General features: G+C 36.3%; 1 long non-coding RNA gene across 8 annotated transcripts; it reads right to left on the bottom strand.

Moving 5' to 3' along the window:
• Positions 1-1,528: 1,528 nt before the first annotated feature.
• On the bottom strand, positions 1,529-5,203 carry LOC147517265 (uncharacterized). Of its 8 annotated transcripts, none has more exons than XR_015211404.1 (4): positions 4,662-5,203; positions 4,039-4,175; positions 3,157-3,727; positions 1,529-3,054 (listed from the first exon to the last, which is right to left on the bottom strand). It is a non-coding gene; the product is annotated as an uncharacterized LOC147517265 (long non-coding RNA). The 8 variants fall into 8 exon arrangements; XR_015211403.1 differs by having other exon boundaries at positions 3,157-3,903; XR_015211405.1 differs by having other exon boundaries at positions 1,529-2,857; positions 2,947-3,054; positions 3,157-4,175.
• Positions 5,204-17,505: the final 12,302 nt, after the last annotated feature.

Below are 17,505 nucleotides of genomic sequence, written 5' to 3' on the forward strand. Positions count from 1 at the left end.
TAAAAATAGGTATTGGGAAAAATGCTAGTGTTCTTCATAATAAAAAAATTGTTGGACTGATATTAAAAACTCTAATATTGCTTGCAATAGACAGAACTTCTGTATGTCAGAGGTGTCATGTTGAATAAAAACCTCATCTACAAAATTGGGGTGGAGAAAATCAAAGGAATGAACGCATATAATTAAATTAGAATACTAACACATTACATTTGTTTGAATGGATTATGTAAAATGTTTTAGAATAATACAGGTTGAGGTCTAACAAAAAACTTAAATAAGAAAAAAAAACATTTCAATACGCTAGTTGTACTCTTTGTTCGTTTCGTTTTTTGCTGCTCTGCCATGTTGCGAATAAATATATTCGAATAGGTATTTAACCATCTGTAATTTAGTCAATATATAATTATTACTATATATGTCACAAAATAATTTACCAAAAAAATAGGTATTATGTTAATGAAGTTAACATTTGTGCTGCTAGTTGTGTAATTATCTTGTCGAGCATTTATATGTGATTGAGGAACATTGTTGGATTCATATGAGTGTACTACCTATAAGATATAAAAATATTATATCATGGTGTGCAACATAATTGTTATTCTACACTGGAGAATAAAATATCTAAAGAAAAATGCAAGAAGAATAACATTTTTTTTTATCATTGTCATCAAAATAATCTAGCGAATCCATCAACTCTTTTTTTTTTGTCAGTTTAAATAAGTATGTAGCTTGGAAAGAGAGAATTTGTAGCTAGATAACAAAAGCAATTTATTATTATTATTATTATTATTTAGAAACGAACACATTGGAAAGCAATTAGAAAAAATGCATTGGACACTTTTAATATTTGTTCTATATATCTATTAAGTCGGATATAATATATGAAGTGAATTGAATGTGTAAATAATAGTTTTTCAGAAGATGGCTATGTGGCAAGTTTACAATTTAAAAGCTTTCAATATAATGTGGATCTTATTTTATGTGTATGGAGATTGAATGAGTCAAATGATGGAGTGTTGATTTTTTTCAAACCATCTGTATGGAGTCGACAAAAGGAAGAAATTATAGATGCTAGCTAGTTGCATCGCTGAATTACATTTGTTTAACCCAATTGACAATTTGACACTCCCAATTGACTACAGTAGTTCCTCCAGTTAAGGCTTTAGTGACACATTGATTGTCTCCAAATAGGTTTAGTTGTTGCAGTCCTAGCCATTGTGCATGGTTCATGTACAAATAGATTTATATATAGCCTTTTGGGCACGCTCGTTGAGCGTGAACGGGTGAGGTGGTTTTGAATAATTGCTTTTATTTGACTGAGGACGTTGGCTCTGGTATTTCACAACATCGATCTGTTGACATGATGACATGTGCTGGAGAACGTAGACAAACAAAAATTTGAATATTTAAACAAAATCTTCTTTGTGTATCTCAAATACATGGCAGCAAATCAAAGAAAATGGCGATCATTGTTAGTAGAAGTTCAACTTTATTATTGCTGTATTGGTGTGTGTTTGCGCTAGAAAGCGCGAGAAGAGAGACAGAGAGCGGCATCATTGTGTTTCACTTGTACTATAAATCTTATTATAGAAAAGTAATACATACCAATTACATTAAGACATGTCTTGGATCTTGATCAATCATGAACTACTTCCATTAATAGTCGCAGTTTTATGTCCTGGATTAGGAGCATTGAAGGCAAAAGCTCCAAGCTAAATAGATACTGCTGGACTAAGTATGAGACTGAATTAACCAGTACCACACAACACCTTCAATCAGGAAAAAAAAATAACTAAATTGGCACACCTATCTGATCTAGCCCCCTGAACCTCTTAGACATACATTATCTTGAGCGATAAAACAGTACAATCGTCATTCATCAGTTACTTTCCAGATCCACCCACTACCACATAGCCCTTGCCTTTGTCTTTGCTTTTAGAACACCTATTAACTGTGGTGGAAGTGCCTGCATTATGCCTTTGAAATCCCCCATCAGAAGTGATGTCCAAGCCAGCATGCTGTGAACTCGTATTACAGCCATCCTGACTGACCTATAATTGTTGTGGAGTTGTAGAAGGTAAGGATTCTAGAGTGTTTTGTTGGGGAAGGAGTTTGGTTTTGGATGAAGCAATCTATGTTGTGCCCTCTACAGGCGAAGGCAATAATGTGGACTTAGTTCCCAAGGAACCAATGGTTTCTGTTATAGGAGGGAGGTTTCATGCCTGTGGAATTAGATTGTCTGATCATGGGGTTATTTGTTCGTGGTTTCAAGTAAATAAGAGCAGCCCAGCCCCAAGCGAAGTTAAGGTATATGAGCTTGCTGCTGAGCAATCTTTTCATCCTGTCTGCTTGGGTCTTGGTTTCCCCTCTTCTCTCCCCATGGCGGTCTCACCTGGCATTTGCACGCCTTACCCTTGCAATCAAGGTTTCTATGAATACACTGATAGCAAATCTTGCAAGTCTCTTGACTACAGAATTTGCTTACCTTGCAGCAACAGCTGCACAAATGAGATGCATCAAGTGCATGCAAATGCCTGATCGCCGTTGTGAGTTAAACTGCTCGAGCTGTATATCTTCTCAGTGCATGGCCAATTGTTCTTCTATTTCTTCTTCTCCCATTACAATGGTAAAGAAGAAGAATGAAAGGTTCTGGTCACTCCTCCAGATGCCTATCTTTTTTGACAAACCTGTAAGTCTTTAAAATAAATATGTAGAGATATTTTTAGCGACAGGCAGCCTTTACAGAGTTCCCCAAGCATTAGAAGCAAAGTCAATGAGCTGGTCCAGCATCGTCATAGGCAAACTACGACATTTTATGGTTTTGGAGACCCCAACATATTAATTTCCCCTTCCTCTTCTGCGAACCAAAACTGGTTAAATTGCCTAAAGAAGATTCCATCTATTATTTTGCATTTTGTGCTAAAACATTTAAAGAAAATCTAGTACCTTGCATTTATATCTATTGGCACTGCTTGCAGGAATCACACAGTCGTGGAACTCTAAAGGAATTTTCGACTTTAGCCTTTTGAGTTCATCGGGGAGTGGCACAATGATCTGTTCCAATTGAGAAGGTTCCATGGATTCATATAAGATATAACAAAGACGACAAACTATTGTGAGAAATTATTCATTGAAAGAAGTAATAAGTGCACCAACCTGACATCCTCTTCTGCACAGTGCTAAAGCTAATACATAACATGTTTTGGTAATATGTCCTGCCATGAAAACTTGTGTGGCTTCTTCACGAATAGCATTTGACACAACTATTTTCAGTATTCAGTTTATTTAGAAACACCTTGTCCTCAAGGTTGAAAGAGTGGAAATCGCTCTTTAAGCTATTCCCAAACCTCCCATGTTGCATCTTCAACTGGAGCATTTTCCCATTGAACTAAAACCTCTGTAACAGCACGAGTACCCTTCTTTACCATCCTCCGTTTAAGTACAACATGTGGCTGAATTTGCAAAACATTGTCATCGGTAATGTTTGGGAGTTTAGATACTTGAACTGCATGAGTTCCCAACTTCTTCTTAGTAGGGAAACACGAAAGACAGGGTGAATTTTGGCTGAAGCAGGTAAGGACAGCCGGTAAGCAACCTTTCCAATCTTGTCGAGAACTTGAAATGGTCCATAAAATCGGGGAGAGAGTTTCATTGAAGCTCGCAGCACAACTGAACTTTGTCTATATGGCTGCAACTTTAAATATACCCATTCACCAACTTGAAATTCCTGTTCAGAACGATGTTGGTCAGCTTGTTGTTTCATTCTTGATTGGGCATGATGAAGATTTTCTTTTAGCATACGGAGTTTTTGATCCTTTATTTTAAGTTCATCCTCCACATGAGCAACTTTTGTTGATCCAGATGCATAGCTCAGTAGATGAGGAGGCGGTTGTCCATATATAGCTTCAAAAGGAGTGGTTTTCGAAGAGCCATGATAAGTGGTGTTGTACAACCATTCAGCTAAGGGAAGCCATTGAGAAAATTTCTAGTGGATGATACTGGTACTGTTTCAAAAGTTTTTTTTAGAAGTAACATTACCTAGTAGTGGCTATCATGGGCATTGCAAGGAATGCTGACACATGGAAAGTCATTCAAAACACTTATCCCGGACTTCAAAGAATTAAGCTTTGGGCATTCAATAACACCATCAACATCCATGGGTGTTGGCCTATCCACTGAAAAAACAAATAAATGTGTTAAAACTCCAATTTATTTATTTTCAACTAACTAATGCACTATGAAGTTTAGAATCTGTTCCATACATAATAAACATTCTAAAATACATAATAAACATACTAAATTTCGTACACACACTTCACTTTATAAACATGCTTAAAGAAAACAACAATGCTGAGCAAACCTGCTGAAACAGAAAAGATATCCAAAATCCCCAACTAAACCCCATCAAAGTGCAGATCCAACATAGCAAAAATAAACAACAGACATCAAACCAAACAAATCCAAACTCGATAAATAAACCTAAAACTCAAGGCTTTGAAATTTCTGTCAAATCTTGTAAGACCTTACTCAGTTTCCATAAACGTGGATGAAGAAGATTCAACGTCTACATCAATTTCAATTCCCCTAAACTGATATAATTAACGATCCCCAAACTCAGAAGCAGCAAACAAATACCAGTTTTCAGAACACACATAACGTACATGAATAGTGTCAAAATACTTGAACTTCAACTCAGAAAAGCGGTCATTATCATGCTCCAATGGTCATCCTATTCTTATCCCACCTATCGATCGAAAATATTGCCATCCCACCCCAAGAATCCCGGATTTGAGTCTATTCCGATTTCGCTATGAAGAGGCACTGCATCTGGGACATCCGGAACGGAATCACAATCACTTTGCAGTTCTTCATGAAACGGATTTATCTCAAAGAATCGCCTCTTTGATGCATCAATCAATTATGAAAAAAAATGTAAAGGCGCAGAGATAGAGAGTTGAGAAAGAGATTGGTTTAGAGAAGATGACCGAACAGTTTAGCTTTTCTAGTTTTGGTAAACTGCTCGAAGCGGTGCGTCTGTTTGGGTTATTTTTCGGGTGACAGGCTAATTACAAATGTACCCTTTCAATGAAGAACAAAAAATAAGTGGCTGTCTAACTTTCCGGTACCCTTCCCATTAAAAACCTTGGTGTAAAACCGGAAATACGGGAACTAATTGAGAAATCTGGTATCCGCTTTATATATAAGATATGTTATTCTATTGATGCATGACAATATTTTTCTTATATATATCAAATTAACCCGCAAGTTTACTTTCAACCTTGGTATATAAGAATGTCCCAATATTTTATAAATCATCTTTATTGGTGATTCACTATGGTAATGTAACCTACTGAATCCACGACCAAGTCATGATCACTCAATAGACAGTCACTTCTTAAAAAGAGAAATGGTTTAGGCGCAGAGTGAACAAATGAAGTGACTAAAAGTTTAACTCAAGGGTAAGCAAATATATAGTAAGAATGGTTGTACAATGCATTCTTCTATTTACAATTGAACATTAACAAACTTAGAAAACCTTTTACACAGACACTTCAACAGCGACGTCAGTTGAGCTCCCTTGGGTACCTTATATTAATCACCATCACGCCTAACATGCAAAAATGTAACATTCAATCCATTAAATACAACCAACCATGTGCCTTAATGTGATAAAAATAGATTTGATGAGCCAAACGGTTACTCACAACCTTGCACACTGTAATCATAGTTAAGAAACAAACTTAGATGGAAAAAAGTCATATGCTAGCCTACATGAATAAATCAGTGTGAAGTACCAAAAAGGTACCAAACACTTCGGTTGGTATGAACTCGACCCATAGAAGAGCACAAAATGTAAAATGCTAAGCGTTCAAAAGCTGTTGACTGCACTGCAGTTCAAAATGCAAATTAAAATAAAAATGCATTATACTCAAATTAAGGTCAACATACCACAAAATAATTTAATTTTTGTCATATTTCGTCTTAAGAAACTACATCTTTCATTGAAAGAAGTTCAGAAGCTACTTACTAATTGTACAGGTACGTGAACCTGTGAACATATCTAATGATAATGACATAATATAATACAGGTATACAAACCATGCTGCGCATTGGTTTTTTTTTTTTTTTTTTTTAAACTCTTAAAGTCTTGAAACCCGTCCCTCGAGTTCGATAGTTAACATGATTTTTTTGGATTCTAATTGTAATTGGTAATTGTAATTATGTAGAAAAAGCTCATCTATTTTTTCAATAGAAAATAATTATGTTATTTAAGTGACATTAGAAAGGTTTTTCTAAATTATTAATAAAAGAGAGCTTGTTCTAATATTAGTGAGGGAAATTAGGGATAATTATATAATTTAAGTGTTATTAGGGAGGCTTTTCTAAATTATTAATAAATATGGGGTTTGTTCTAATTTTTGTGAGGGAGGTATTTCGAAATTGAGCAACTATGAAGATTACAAATTGCCTACTCGACAGTGGAGAGGGGGTTCCTAAATACTCGGCTATCATATAGTAGATTATGTATTACTAACTGATACTATACGGACATCAGTATGGTCAAAGCCCATGGGTTGTTAGCCCACTAGTTTAGTTATTTATTTTTTTTTTTTTTTGAATGATAGCTATGGGGTTAGGCGGACCCCTACCTGCATTCCTTAATCAAAATCTTACATAGATTGTTCCTCTTGCATCCTCCTCAATGATTTTAGTCAATTGTTCATCTAGAGGGGGTATAATACTATACAGACATCAGTATGGTCAAAGCCCATGGGTTGTTAGCCCACTAGTTTAGTTATTCTATTTTAGTTGTTGACACGTGTCGTGTTACTATTGGTTTATAGTTTTTAGGATTAATATAAATAACGGGCTTGTAATTAGGGTTCTGGAGAGTTGTATTATTGAGAATATTTCAGAGAGATAAAGATTTGTTTTAGTTTTAGTTGTTTTGTTTAATTCAATAGTAGATTTGATAAACTGAAGCTTCCGCCAGTTTAATCTACATCATTTGGTATCAGAGCACGAATCGTTCCTGAGTAAAATCCAATTTTCCTTTTTCTTATTCGTTTGAATTTTTGTATTACTGTTCATCGGCAGTGTTCACGAAACACTGTTCATCGGGAACACTATTCATCGCGTTACTGTTCACTCGAAAATTATTTTTCTGTCTTTGTCTTCTTTCAAAATTAAAGTTTTAATTTTTATGTCGTATATCAAGAAACAAGAGATGGAACACCTAGAAAAAAAATTATCAGAATTTGAATGCCAAGTTTGAAGCTATGCAAGAAACCTTGAATGCACTTCTAGCCGCCCAACAACAAAATTCTAGGGTTTCTCCAGAAGTTAGTTTACCTTTTCAGTAGCCGTCACAGGTTCCACCATTAATAGCGCATTCTCAGAGTTTTCAGACACCGCCAGTTTCTATGCCATTCGGCTATTATCCAGATCTCTATCAGCAGCAGATGATGTATCAGGGTTGTTCTCCTTATTATCAGTCTTGGAACCCTAGTCAATATCATTATGTTCCTCTTTATACGCCAAACCCGAATCTGGGATATGCACCTCACTCATTCTGTCCACAGCAAGAGGTTTCTCGTCTTCAGACTGCTCCAGCGTCGCAAGGTCTTGAAGTGGTGGGTGCACATATTGTGACTACAATACTCTCACCCCCTACCTTGGTCACTATTATCGCGACTGCGCAGACACTACAAGATAATTCAAAGACCCACGATATCGCCTTGCTAGAAGCGGGTTGCGTGGACCATTACCAACCATTAAGGCCCTTTTGATGTTCGGGCTGGTCACCGACTCCTCACCCAGTGTCTTATCGATACGGTTGCAAAAGCAGCCGTAAACGAAGTTGAACAATGGCTCCAGCATGACCATCCAGTCGAGGTTCCTCCATTAGTTCGTGAACCTTTTAATCACGTTGTGTCATGTTTTGAGCGTGATAACAAATGAAATCAGCAAATTCATCACCTTCCATTGCAACAAAGACGTCCTGTTGACCAGATCTATGAAGATCTTGTTCATCCAACTCAGCAAGCACAACGTGGTGGTTATATTGATCCTTTTCTAACCAAATTTGAGAAGGTTTTTGCTCGCAGCCACAAAACACTTCAACGCATACTTCGTAACTTCCAGTATTCACTGTGTTTCAAAAAAGGAGTACTAGCAACATTGTAGTATCACATTATTTGTTTGAGCCGATATTTGGAAAAGATTTGAGGTCGAATTCCTCAGAATCTCGAGAGGGTGACGTATACAAGTTTGAAGAACTTTTGCATATTGGTGGGTTTTTATGTCAACAAGCTTGTGGACAAGCTTCTTCAACATGGGGAGAGTGATACAGACATCAGTATGGCTAAAGCCCATGGGTTGTGAGCCCACTAGTTTAGTTATTATATTTTAGTTGCTGACACGTGTCGTGTTACTATTGGTTTATAGTTTTTAAGATTAATATAAATAACAGGCTTGTAATTAGGGTTCTGGAGAGTTGTGTTATTGAGAATATTTCAAAGAGAAACAAAAATTTGTTTTAGTTTTAGTTGTTTTATTTAATTCAAAAGTAGATTTGATAAGCTGAAACTTCCGCCAGTTTAATCTATATTAATCACACAAACACTTCAACAGCGACGTCAGTTGAGCTCCCTTGGTTACCTTATATATTAATCACCATCACGCCTAACATGCAAAAATGTAGCATTCAATCCATTAAATACAACCATTCATGTGCATTAATGTGATAAAAATAGATTTGATGAGCCAAACGGTTACTCACAACCTTGCTCACGGTAATCATAGTTAAGAAACAAACTTAGATGGAAAAAAGTCATATGCTAGCCTACATGAATAAATCAGTGTGAAGTACCAAAAAGGTACCAAACACTTCGGTTGGTATGAACTCGACCCAGATAAGAGCACAAAATGTAAAATGCTAAGCGTTCAAAAGCTGTTGACTGCACTGCAGTTCAAAATACAAATTAAAATAAAAATGCATTATACTCAAATTAAGGTCAACATACCACAAAATAATTTAATTTTTGTCATATTTCGTCTTAAGAAACTACATCTTTCATTAAAAGAAGTTCAGAAGCTACTTACTAATTGTACAGGTACGTGAACCTGTGAACACATCTAATGATAATGACATAATATAATAGTATGTATTACTAACTGATTACCCAAAACAAATCCTAGGCTTCCTAGAGACGATTGATCTGTGATATCGCCTTTTACATAGATCACAGATACGTTCCTACTATTCTTTCATCACTATTAGAACAAAAGTGAGATGGTACCTCACATTAAAAGATTGATTTTACCTACAGAAAAAGTAATACAATCATATACTTAAAAGCTTTAACCCCGCAAAGAGAAGATGGCCTACAAAACAATTGAGCTTTCCTTATAAATAAAGCCAATAATGATATGTGTTTTCCTGTTTTTTTAGTGACTATATAATAGTTCATGAATGACGTTTCGACACTACTAAAAAAATGACATATTATGACGCTTGTTTTTTATCTATCTTGACGGCTTTGTTAAAAACCGTCAAGATAGGTGTTTTAGTAATATTTTTATGACGGCTATTGCAACATTATGTCGTGTATGACACAAGCGTCACGAAATTATAATAAATTTATGACGGCTATCGCAACATTATGTCGTGTATGACACAAGCGTCAAGAAAATATAATAAATTCATGACGGCTGTTGTAACATTATGTCGTGTATGGCACAAGCGTCAAGAAAATATAATAATTTTATGACGGCTGTTGTTGTAATATTATGTCGTATGACACAAGTGTCAAGAAAATATAATAGTATTTCTTACAACAATCAAATTAGCAATAGAATAAACCACAAGCCAAGAAAATATAATAATTTTATGACGGCTGTTGTAATATTATGTCGGTATGACACAAGTGTCAAGAAAATATAATATTATTTCTTACAATGATCAAATTAGCAATAGAATAAACCGCCAACCTTCTCACAGTTTTTTGGGCACTAGATTTGGTCCATTTTCCTTTCAATTAAACCGTCAACAAGTTAACCGAAAAAAAGAATACCAAAATCAATGGACTCTAGTAAGAATTGAACCTTCTTAAACCGTCAATATACCTTCTTAAACCGTCAATATACTCCTCTCTTATGGAAACAACTTTAATTTATCAAAAAAAAAACTTATCGAATCAAAAAAAAAAATCTTATCGAAACAGCAATAATGAGAAATTCCCCTCGATGATCCCCGCTCACCCCAATTACTTTTCCCTCTCGCCGGATATTAAGGGATTGATGTTAGGGTTACCCCCTATATATCCTTCTTCCCCTTCCAGGCAAACCCTAACAATTACGCCCTTTTTTTTTCTTCATCTCATTGGTCTCTTGCACACTCACTTCTTCACTGCTTTAGCGTTTAAACTTGTTTGAGCTAGAAGGGATCAGTCTGATTACTACTACAACAAAGGTTTCTGAAATCTAAAAGTAAGTATTTTTTTTGTTTATCTCTTTTTTCTTGTTTAAATTGTTTGTAGAAATATTTGTTATTGCATTTGAATTTTTTGTTTTCAATGAGAACCTCAGTCTGAGGCTATTAACACTTGTTATTTCAACACAGCCATGAGCACTTATTTTTGTAATTTCATCCCACCTCTTTTCCGATCATAATTCAAACAATGACTCATGGCCGTTGTTTATGCATGTTCTGGTGTTACTGGTTGTTGTTTATTGTGACAGTACATTTTTTTCATATAAATCGTAATTGATAGTTAGGATTGGGTTATAACATACTTGAGAATAGTCCCCCTTGTCATAAAAATAGGTAAGTACCCCTTCCCTTCTCCTTCCCAGGTGCACTGTACCAAATTCTGACACCTCTATCTATCTACATTTATACTTTGATGTTTGATGTAGATAGAAAGATACAATTCTTAAGATCGGTAGAGATCAAATATACGACGACCCCGATCTAGTAATCCTGGGGGTTGAGACGTTGAGTTGCTCCTTGCTACTTCATTCCAATATTCTCTCAGCACTTGTGGGCTGTGGCTAATTGGGACCTCTGAAGTATAAGTTTTGTGGCTGAACCATAGTATACAAAACCTTTGGTTTGTATCTCTAAACCAAAATTTATGTACGTATCTCATCAAGGTTTAGGAAAATGCAAGACCTCTAATCAAAATAATGGCTGCAATATCTATCAGAAACAGCACCAAATCATCAGCAATATGTCACATTATATATAAGTTCGTCGTTTGCGCATCTAAACAACAAATTCAAGAGTTGAGATATAGTCATTACGGATGTAACTTGTAAGTGTGACTCTCCAGCAAGCTAGCACAGAAGCCTTTACAATTAAAACGCCGCACCTTATTACGGACAATACGGCTGCTGCTGGTGAGATTATTCCTAGGCTTCATATTGTTTTTTTCTATTCTTTTTGCCTATTTATGCTTAATGTGTGTATGTAAGGCCACTTGATAGATAGGTTCCTATCTAACTCGAGAGTGTATAGGATCTTGATTCATGAAAGGAATCAGAAGCCAACATAAACCTAGACATGATGTGGGGTAGGAGATGCACTAAAAGTTCGGGGAGGTGACGATAAGAAGGTTATGGGCCAACGAGATGATATTAAATCATTGAAACGTGTTGGTTGGTTGGATTAGATTTTGGCAGAGGAGTCCCTTTGAAGGGAGGGAGGTACGTGTAAAAGGACATTGGAATCTCATTTCTTGGACCAAATATTTGGTTTCTTTGTCTTTTGGTTAGAAGAGATGTATTTGATTTGCCATTTCAAAGATCTTTCAAACAATCCTCGTGGGAGGTGGGATGACTGATAGCAGTGCTTTTGGTACTTGTCCAAACTTTTTAACACATAAGTTTTCTCCTTCGAGAAAAAAAAACACAGGTCACTTGATCCTAGGTCTGAATGTCCCCTGATTAAGTACGTTGAGTCGGAAGACGTACTTCTTTTTTATAAGCCAATACAATTATATTTCAAAAGCTGAAAAATACGTTTAACTTTTCAGCTGATGTAGTGTCTGATAAAATGAACTAGACCATCTTTGCCATTTTGGAACGAACTTGAGTTCTTCCCATCTTCCCATCTCCCGCGTTCCTTAGCACAGTTATGGTACTTTGTCCCATTTTCGGAACACATCAACAAGAAGACCTCAAGTTATGCTCTCACCAAATTGTTAGTTTAAGACTGAACTGGATTTACGGTCTCTTGCATCTAATCCGACTGAAATTCTTCTATGGTTCAAGGAGAGTTATCACAGTATGGCATCAGCTTAATTTGCGTAATGTTTGGGCGAAGGCTATTTTGCTGCTTACAAGATTTTACAACTCTCCTAATAAGAACAAAGCCCCCAATAAAAACAAGATTTTTATGCATTGGAAAGATTAAAGTGAGCTCAAGTTAACCTCCTTTTACTTTAGATATTTATTAATTTGTTAATTATTCTCATCGTACAGGCTTGAATAAATTGTGTTTGATCTTGAACTAGGGATGGGTCGAGTTGGGTAGGGTTCGTGTTATGTCATATTGCTTTGCTTTGATTGAGTATATTCAAATGAGTGATTGAATAAATTAAGTTAAAAGTTTTGCTTTGATTTCAATTGTAATAATGTGGAGAAAATATTATAGATTTGATTAAGTAAATTATTATGAGACTGTTTATTTGTTTTCATGTTGGGGTTCCTCCAAACTTTGATAAATTTTATAATTCAATTAATTTTTTTAAAATAAAATAAATAAATCAATGAGTATCTTCAATTAAAAATAAAATTTATAAATCTTTCTTGTTTGATTTTGAATATTAGAAAGAAAAATTGTGTTTTGATTATTAAATTATTTTAAAAGATTATTCTTTTCACTCCTAATGCTAGGACTCGTTTGTCTTGTGGTTAGTGTGTGGTGCCCTTGGTAAAATTGGTATTGTCTAAAAATCAGTATTGGTGCCCTTGGTAACACGAGTTAGCTAAAAGTTGATACAAGAGCCATTCAACAAGCTTTAGAAGAACAATAGATAACACCATGTTTGTATGAACCGAGAGAGTACAAATGAAGTGTTGTGTGTGAAGATGAATAGATAGTGGTGATGTTAAGAAGAGATATATAGAGTACTGTACATGATGGTCTTTAGTGTGAGTGCTTTAACGTTTTGTTGTGTGTACATGCGTGTGTGTGTCCTACTTGTGTGTAAAAAGGCTGTCAGATTGAACAAAGAACTTAACATAAAGCTTAACAACTGAAATGAATTCTAAATTACTAACTTTAACATATAAAAGGTAAACAAAGCGTCCGCTTATTAAAAAGTGAAAAGAAAAGATAAAAACCATTAAAGTAGCCAAGGAAATACTGGTACACCACCTACCCTTAGTCTTTACCAAAGTATGCAACAACCAAAACCTACTCAAGTAACAAATAATATACTAATTAATGGATTTTGCATGTATACAACATCCTATTTTGACTAAGGACATTACCAGCTAGGCTTGGAAACAATAAAGTCATTCTCTTGCATAAAATATTTCATGAAAAGAAAGCAGTTTAATAAAACCACATTCAACAATTTGTTGGGTTCTCGTTTCTTCCCTCTGAGACTCACCAAGCCAAAAGTGCGTATTGCTCAACTACAAGCCAAAGTAGCAATTCTTTAGACAAATTTAATAAATCGAAATTCTAACCTTGATATATGAATACTATTCCAACTCTAGTAAAACAGTAAGAAATCTGCACTTCTACTTCTCATATTCACATCTAATTTTTCAGCATAACACCCATATCTACTATAATTATTAGACCAACCAAGAAACTACACCTAAAATAGTAATTCCAAGAATTAGTAGTGAGCTTTCCATCAAAGGAAAAACTGCCTTGAACCCCAACAAAGCCACATGTACAAACCAAATTCATCTAAGGTATTTCCTTTATGTATTTGCATTTTTATTTATTTATATTTTTAGCAAAATTGAGTGCTCTGTTTGGATGTCTTGGGGAACTTCTTGCCACGCACATACTTATTAGATACTAAATGGACAAATCGTGGATGTCCAAGGATAGGTTGTCGATGAATATATTCAAGGGGTTGCAAATTTTCTTTTATTTGCAAACCCCAGAGAATCGAGGAGACTTGTATGAGATGTCCATGTGAGCACCGTGGTCAATCTTTGCGAAGTTAAGTCAAAAGGTGGTTAGAAATCACCTTTTCCATCACGGATTGATAAGCAATACACAAGATGGGTATTTCATGGGGAGAAAATTCTTAGTGCAACTCCTTGTTTTGATAGACAGGATGCCTTCCTTCACGGGATGGAAACTCCGCACAATGTAGCGAAAGCACAAAAACTTGCTACAAGCCGGACTTGAACAATATCCGGGGGATCCCGGAGAGTTTGGAAAACTGCTCAATGATCTTTGAGAAACCATTATATGAAGGGTGTTCCAAGTATACCAAGTTATCAATGGTGGTGAAATTGTACAATCTAAAAGCGAAGGGTGGGTGGTCTGATAAGTCTTTTTCTGAGTTATTGAAATTGTTTGGAGACGGGCTTCCTGAAGGTAATTTACTACCCTCTTCAATGGGGAAGGTGAAAAAGATGTTGTCCGTTTATGGAATGAAGTATGAAAAGATACATGCATGTCCTAATGATTGCATACTATATAGAGGTGATGCTAATAAGGACCGCACTACATGTCCTACTTGTGGAGTGTCAAGGTTTAAAGAGAATAAGAATATGACTGAGACAAGCAAAGGTGTGCCCATATAAAAGTTATGTGGTACTTTCCACCCATCCCGAGGTTCGGAAAGATGTTTGATCAGCAAAAACTGCCGAGGATTTGACATGGCATGCCAATGAAAGAGAAGTTGATGACAAACTTCGGTCACCCGCCAGATTCCGGCATGGAAGTCTGTAGATGCTATGTGGCCGAGTTTGCGCCAGATTCGAGGAATCTTCGCCTAGCCCTTTCTACGATGGATTCAACCCACATGGTTCTTTGAGCGAAGAAGTACAGTTGTTGGCTGTTATGTTGATCACTTACAACCTTCCACCTTGGTTGGCGCGTGAAACGAAAGTTCATGATGTTAACTATGTTAATATCAGTCCACGATAAACCGTGAAACGATATAGATGTGTACTTGCAGCCTTTGATTGATGACTTAAAAGTTCTATGGAATAATCGGGTTGATGTTTATGATGCTTACCGACAAGAAACCTTCACATTGAGATCTGTGTTATTATGGACAATAAATGATTTCCCAGCGTTTGGTAATCTATCCGGTTGTTGTGTTAAAGGGTATTATGCTTGTCCCAGTATGTGGTGAAAAACACGCTCGTTTTAGATTAAAGCATTCTTGTAAAAATGTATACATGGCCACCAGAAGATTCCTCCCAAAGAACCACCCATTTAGAAAACAAAGGAAGGCTTTTTATGGCAAGCAAGAGTTTGAGTTACAGCCAGAAGTGTTGGATGGTGATAAAGTAAAAGCAAAGGTTAGCATGATCAAAGTCTCTTGGGGGAAAAAAGTGAAGAACACAGGTTTGAGCAAATCAGTAATGCCAAAAGGGGGGAAAAAGGTCACAGGAGGAAAATCAGTAAAGCGAGTGGGTAAAAGGAAGCGACAAGGTGTAGGAGGACAAGCAAAGAGGTCAACCACACCAAGGTCAAAACAGGTTGATGATGGAGTCGACGGTTGTTAAGAAATGTTGGAAGAAGAAGTCGGTGTTTTTTGAATGGACTATTGGGAGTTTTGCTTGTCGACACATTTTGGATGTCATGCACATTGAGAAGAATGTGTGTGAAAGATTATTGGTACATTGCTTAACATTCCCTCGAAAACAAAGGACACCGGTCAATGGTCGTCACGGACCTTGAGGACATGGGAAAGGATGAACTAGCACCAAAGATTGGTAAAACTAGGACATTCTTACCCCCAAACCTTGTTACACATTGTCTAGAGCTGAAAAACATAGGGTTTGCCAAACATTGCATGAGATGAAAGTCCCAGAAGGATACTCTTCTAATTTCAAGACACGTGTTTCAATGGAAGACTTGAAGTTACAAGGGCTGAAGTCACATGATTGCCATGTTTTGATGCAAACAATTGCTTTCCAAAGTGGCAATACGGTCTGTCTTGCCGAAACATGTGAGGTATACAATTATTAGACTGTGCTTCTTCTTTAATGCACTTTGTGCGAAAGTAATAGATGTGATGCAGTTGAGTAAAATTCAAAGGGATGTCGTCGTCACACTATGTTTGTTGGAGAAATACTTTCCACCGCCGTTCTTCGACATCATGGTTCATCTCATCGTCCATCTCGTTAGAGAGGTTAAACTTTGTGGTCCAGTTTTCTTCCGATGGATGTACCCATTTGAGAGGTAAAAAACTTTATCCCACTTTTTTTTGTCTTTATAATGTATGAAAAATGGAGAATCATCCTATCTTTTTGTCTTATAATGTCTTAGGTATATGAGTGTGTTGAAGGGTTATGTACTAAATCGCAATCGCCCGAGAAGGTTGCATGGCTGAAAATTATATTGCAGAGGAAGCAATTGAGTTTTGTAGTGAATTCTTATCTGATTTGGACCCAATTGGAGTTCCCGCCAACTCTAAAATCACACCGATGATATGCTTCGGAAGGAATCACTCCAGGGGGGGTTGCCACTGCAGTTGATGGTATCGCCTTAGAGCAAGCACATCTTTATGTCTTTTGCTAAACACAAGAGTTGTTGAACCTTACATTGGGTAAATTTCTTTAAGTGTTTCCGTGTTGATTATTCCATTGGCTTAGAAATTCTATAACTAATTCATTCTAAAACTTAATAGGGAGCACATGGAGTACCTAAAAAAAAACACCCCGTTCCTCAAAGAAACCAACTTGGTTACAAGAAGAACACATCCGTACTTTTAGTGATTGGCTGAAAGGAAGGGTAAGATAAACTATTGTTAAGTAATAATTTTGTGTGCTTTGGTTACTAACTTTAAACATAATATAGGTTTGAGTAAGAGCGAAGCATTCGAATAACAAAATCTCAAGTGTGTTAACTTGGATAGCTCAGGGGACCTCGAATGCATGCATTGAAATATGAGAGTTATGTCATCAATGGTTATCGGTTTTCCACAAAAGGTCGATGATGCTTCACGAAAGTGAATCAAAATAGTGGTGTAAGCTTGGTGGCGGGGAGCAATGCAAGTTGCAAGTGCAAAGGACAAAAATCCAGACTTTTCCAACATGTCCTTCTATGGTGTTGTCGTTGAAATATGGCTTCTTGATTATTTTCAGTTTCACATTCCAAAGTGTTCAAGTGTGATTGGGTTGACGATTGGGAATGGCATAAAGACCGATGATCCGGGTTTCACACTAGTGGATCTTGGTAGAGTTGGGCATAAATCTGATCCCTTTATCTTAGCCTCTCAAGCCAAGCAAGTCTTTTATGTTCCCGATCAACTTGATCCTAAATGGTCGATTGCTCTAACAGCTCCTAAA

The sequence above is a fragment of the Coptis chinensis genome, chromosome 2 (genome assembly GCF_015680905.1).
Source record: "Coptis chinensis isolate HL-2020 chromosome 2, ASM1568090v1, whole genome shotgun sequence".
NCBI lineage: Eukaryota > Viridiplantae > Streptophyta > Magnoliopsida > Ranunculales > Ranunculaceae > Coptis > Coptis chinensis.